Here is a 6,100-nt window from a genome sequence, read left to right as displayed (position 1 = left end):
ACTACATCATAGTCATCTCAAAATCTATGTTAGCATTCAAGACAAACCATTATAAGCTCTCAGCTAAATAAGCATGGCATCAGAAACTATGATCTCTAAGTTGTCATTGCAAACATGGTTCTCTCACAACAAAGCTAAATCTGGGTCGACAAGCTAGTCATATTTACAAAAACAAAATAGATAGAGTTCATACCACCTTTTCAGTCTCAGTCACTTCATCATATATCATCATTGTTGCCTTTCATTTGCACGATCGAACGATGTGAACAATAATAAGCGCATTGGACTAAGCTGGATCTAAAGGCAAACACAAAGCAAGAGACAAAATAATATGGCTCTTTGAAAGCTAAACAGGTAAGCATGCAAGAACCAACAAACATTGTAACCAATATCTTCTACCTTGACACAAAGAAAAAGAAAACTATTTACACGGCAAAGCTCCCAACAAGCAAAGAAGAAAGAAAAATCTTGTTGGATTTTCTCAAAAGGACACAAAACAAGAAAACAAGAAAACGAAAAGAAACTAGCATGGATAATACAGTGGCAAAGTGTAAACACCGGCTAACAAAGTGAAAGCACAAGCATGAATGTAAAGTCGGTGAGAACACGTACTCCCCCAAGCTTAGGCTTTTGGCCTATCTTGGTCTACTCCCAAGGTGGGAAAATAACCAGCTCCGGGATACTCCGGAGCAGACTGTGGATGCCACTGCTGTGTGAGCTCCTCTGGCTCCCACTGATAAACTGGCGTCTGGTACTCGACTGGCGGCTCGGGCATGGGCGCCTGTGGTTGGGCCAAGCCCCAATATGCGTAGATGTCCGCGGGCATAATAGTGTACCTGCCTGCATGAAGATCAAACAAAGACGGAGCAGGCAAAGTAACACTACAGGAATCAGCTTCTTTGTCGTCTGCCATCACAAACGGCAAAGCGTAAATCCTGGACGTCAAAGAGAATACAACAGACGGCAAAGAATCTCACGGCCGGCAAAATTTATGCGTCAGCCTACGACGGCATCGTACCTTCTTTGCCGTCTGTCTCCCCAAAGCGGACGGCAAAGAGCTTTGCCGTCAGCTTTTCATAGGAGCAGTAGGCAAAGTGCTCGAGACGGCAGCCGACAGGCGTTGCCTCCGTTAGGGGTTAACAGAGGCTTTGCCGTCTGCCTCCCCGTCTTCTTTGCCGTCTGCCTCCCCCCTCTTCTTTGTCGTCTGCCTCCTCCTCCCCCCCCTCCACTCTTTGCCGTCTGCCTCCTCCTCCTCCCCCCTCCTCTGTGCCCTCTTCTTTGTCGTCTGCCCGCCCTGGAAGCGGACGACAAAGAGCCTATATAGACACCCAAGGATGCACAGCTGGGTGCCATGTGGCACCTTTGCCATCTGCCAGCTGATGGCAAAGACCTGTGCCATCAGCCGGCAGACAGCAAAGAGCCCATATAGTACCTGTTTTTTTTGTTTTATATTATTTCACAACACACACACACACATATATATATATATATATATATTTCACAACACATTTATATAATTCACCACACATATATGATATATAGTTCACCACACATATACTTGCCAACACATATATATAATTCACCACACATATATGATATACATATAAATCAATGTACATCCCCATATATCGAAAGAACAAACATACAAAGTATTGCACTGTTTATCCATATATACATATACATATAGTTCGACATTGTTCATCCATATAAAGTTCATCCATCAACATTGTTCAACTCCATGAATGCCAGCTTCCATGCATGTAGTATATCCAATCTGCAAAAATGTGAATAAGAAAGTCATAAGAACAAAATATGATGTTTTTGAGCTAATTATGTCATTTTAGCGGAACACAAGCTAAGAATATAATATTCATGAGCTAACCAAGGTTCTTATGCCATTTTTAGCTTATTATGGCATTTTGGAGCTAAATGGGTTAATTATGTCATTGTTGGGGAGATTAAAGCAAGGATAATATAAAAGAGGAGAAGAAGAAGAAATCAAGAAGAAGGGGGAGAAGGAGGAGAAGGAGGAGGAGGAGAAGGACTAGAAGGTCCTTGGCCTTCTCCTCCTCCTCCTCCTTCTCCTTCTTATCTTCTTCTTCTTCTTTATTCTTTTCATTTTTCCTATTTCTTCTCCTCTTCTCCTCTTGTTGGAGCTAAATTACCTAATTATGTCTTTTTGGAGCTATATGGTCTAATTATACCATTTTAGAGGAAAACAAGCTAAGTATATAATATTCATGAGCTAACCAAGGTTCTGATGCCATTTTGAGGTTATTATGGCATTTTGGAGCTAAATGGGCTAATTATGTCATTGTTGGGGAAATTAAAGCAAGGATAATATGAAAGAGGAGAATAAAGAGGAGGAGGAGGAGAAGAAGAAGAAATCAAGAAGAAGGAGGAGAAGGAGGAGAAGGAGGAGAAGGACTAGAAGGTCCTTGGCCTTCTCCTCCTTCTCCTCCTCCTCCTTCTCCTTCTTCTCTTCTTCTTCTTCTTCTTTCTTTTTATTTTTCCTATTTCTTCTCCTCTTCTTGGAGCTAAATTAGCTAACTATGTCTTTTTGGAGCTAAATGGGCTAATTATCTCATTTTAGAGGAAAACAAGCTAAGTATATAATATTAATGAGCTAACCAAGGTTCTTATGCCATTTTGAGCTTATTATGGCATTTTGGAGCTAAATGGGATAATTATGTCTTTTGGAGCTAAATGGGCTAACTATGTCATTGTTGGGGAAATTAAGGCAAGGAGAATAAGAAAGAGGAGAAGAGAAACTTACCGTAGTGGTCATCAAGGAGGAGAAACACCTGTAGAAGGGTCGTGTGATGCCGCTCGGGAGTTATTCTGCAGAATAGATATTTTGCAATTTCTCAGTTAGCATGATGACACTCAATTATTAATACTAGTTTATAATGAAACTCACCGTGCCAATCGAAGAGAAGACGGGCATCGGCGGAGGGACTTGACCGCTCTTCTCGCACACACCCTCAAGAGTGGGTCGTATTAGTTAGTAATGAAACAGACATTACACACATGATTTGGCTAATGTGAAAAAAAAACTTACCACAAAAAGCTCGTACAGGGCCCGTTGACCCGCCTCATTCCGGGACCTCTCCTCCTTAATCAATCGTGCCGTGGTCTGGTCCCTCTCATCAAGAGCAGCCTGACTTGCCAATCTCTCTTTCTCAAGAGCAGCCTCAAGAGCAGCCTGGCTTGCCAATCTCTCTTTCTCAAGAGCAGTCTGGTTTGCCAATCTCTCTTTCTAAAGAGCAGCCTGAAACACCATTCCTCGTTACCATAGTAATGATCTATGGTGACACACATAATGAAATGGATGAAAGTGTTCTTAGTCCGTACAACTAACCTCGATGGCAAGATCGACTGGCCGTGGACGATGCATTATCTCAGGACAGCTGCTTGACTGGCGCGCCTTGATCTCCGGGAGAGTGAGTGGACAACGTATTATCCCATCTCCAATGGCTATCAAGCCATGGGGCCTCCCGCCACCAGATATCATCACCAGCTCTGGATCCAAAGGTTCCTGGCTAGGGTTATAGTCATCCCCTTTCGTAGCCTTCCCCGCGTCCCTGTATGCCACGAGCTTCTGGTGGGATGATATGTTGGTGAAGTTATTGGGATCATCCAGGTCAGACTCAGAGAATGCCTTCGCCTTCTTGTACGAGTCAGTATGGGCCATGCCATAAAGGTCGTACAAGTGTGGCATCTCCGTCTTATTGTGATGCGCCTAAAAGAGAGGAACAAAATATTAGCATCAAGAATGAATTGCATGAATCATGAAGCAAATCACATACCCAGTTTCGTCCGAACTGAAGTAAGTTGGCGCTGCCTTGATGGTGTGGCACACCAACCATTTGGCTACGCCGATCCTTCGCATTCTCGTGGACGGCTCGCCAGCTGCGTGTGCACCACTCATCAACCAATGCCTCCCAACAATCCATCTTATCCGCACACCATCTCGGGGGCACCTGTAAGTTATTAGAAAGAATTTTCAGCGCTACGCCTATGAATGAAATCAAGAAAACTACGTAGAAGGACTTAAGAATAGGTAATTACCTTCATGTATTGCTCCTTCTTCAGAAACTTTCCGCGGCAATCCTTGTTTTGCTTCTTAATACCATGCGTGGCATAGTAATCTCGAATAGTCTGCGGCCGAGCCTCGTGGCGCAAGTTCTGTAGTAACTGCCTACACTCGGCCTCGAGAACCCTGGCCGCCTCCTCCTCATATCCATCCTCACACCTATAGAAGGTCTGCAATCAAACGTGAAAACACCGATTAGTAAAATAATTAGCTATATTGTTAATTTTAGATTCTGTAAAAGGATAATTTACCCAAAAGCTCTTGATCACCATCTCGGCCCTCGTGTGGCACAAGACACCATCTATAATCTCCTCCGGCGGGGCCTGCGCAGCCTGGTAGTGCTCCCAGGAAAATCCTAGTGTAGGAACCTGACCCTCAGCAGGCAATGTGACAAACCCCGGGAAATTTGTCCGGCAAAGCACACCAAGGACGGAGTTCGGCCTGCGGACTCCAAGAGGGTGTACCCATCCCCTGCAGTATGATAAGGTCAACGCATTAGATATTTGAACAAACTTGAAGTCAAAAGCTAAAAAAAGAGTAAATGTACTTACCTATCTCCTTCAGGTTTAATCATCGGCCTCTGCTCGCGGGTAGCCGGCGCGACCGGGAGACGTGTACTACCACGCTTGTACACGGTGGCCCCGTCCACCTGCACATCACCCTCACTATCCGTAAGCTCATCCTCGCCATCCCCGCCCCCTGAGCCACCCAGACCCTTGGTCCAATCCGGCAACTCGGTACAATCCGGCCAGGTCTCCCATCCGAGCCTCTCCATGTCGGGTGAAGCCTCCGGAACCGTAGTCTCGTGGGCCGAATGCACCTCGACCCGAGGCTGCTCCTGGATCGGAGTCTCATGGGACGAATGCCCGTCAACACCAGGCTCCTGGAACGGAGTCCCCGTAGCCTCCTCCGCAAACGGGTCGACCATAGTAGTCCTATGCTCAGGTGAATGAGCTGGTGGTGGTGGCGAGGACGGCTCAACAGTCCTCCTGGATCTTCCGTGGCCACCACCTCTCCCTGTACCCTTCCCCTTCTTCCCTACCCGACCAGCACCTCTCCCAATGGGCAATGCCGCCGACGAAGAAGAACCCACAGGTGGTGTCGATAGACTGTCTGCCAAGGCTCTACGGAGATATAGGGGTGGAAGGGAAGTACCACCCCTCGTGCGGGGTGCGTGGGAAGAACGTCGAGCAATCTGGACTAGCGCCCACCATATTTCCACACCTGGTGACCTGCCATGATAAAGATTAAAAGAAATTAGTACAACACAAAAAAATTGAATAACTGACATGAATAATAATATGTACATGAATAATAAAGATTAAAATATATATAATTTAAGTTGTGAATCTTACAAACTAATAATCATCATCAATAAATGCATCATCATCATCACTATCACGCATGTCTTCATGAATGACGTGCTCGTCGGGTTCAACGGTGTGAAGTTGTGAAAGGCCTTCCTTTAATCATTGAAGCATTGACAGGTCATCGGCATCAGTAACCTCTACGAGTTCCAGGTCTTCTGGTTCCGGCTTAGGGCTGGAGTTGGGTTCATTGTCGCTGTCTACTTCCATGTTCTTGGGTGAAGCACGGTGGTTCTTGAAACGTTTCTTGGAAAGACGTGTTTCTTGGAAGAATTATCCATCATATGTGTCTGGGTTAATGTGAGGTTCATAATCCTGTTCATTTGGGAGAGGTGGTCTGACATGTGGCAGCACTTCATAAACAACATACCAACCTTCCAGATTCTTATCCGTTTGGCATGCCCACGGTAGATAGAAAACTTGGGTCGCCTGTTGAGCCGTAATATAGACATCGGGAACATCTAAATGGGTGTTTGGATTGATTTTGACTAGTCCTATATGTTCATGAGTCCTTCTAGTCTTCTTCGGCTGGAACCAATAACATTTGAAGACTACGACGTTCGGTGGGTTTTCACAATAGAATTGAAGTTCATAAATTGCTTCAACTCTTCCATAATACTCGATAACACCTTCGCCG

Source organism: Hordeum vulgare, chromosome 1H (genome assembly GCF_904849725.1).
Source record: "Hordeum vulgare subsp. vulgare chromosome 1H, MorexV3_pseudomolecules_assembly, whole genome shotgun sequence".
In the NCBI taxonomy this organism is placed as follows: Eukaryota; Viridiplantae; Streptophyta; class Magnoliopsida; order Poales; family Poaceae; genus Hordeum; species Hordeum vulgare.
The sequence above is the reverse complement of the archived record's forward strand: the minus strand, read 5'-3'. Positions refer to the sequence as shown.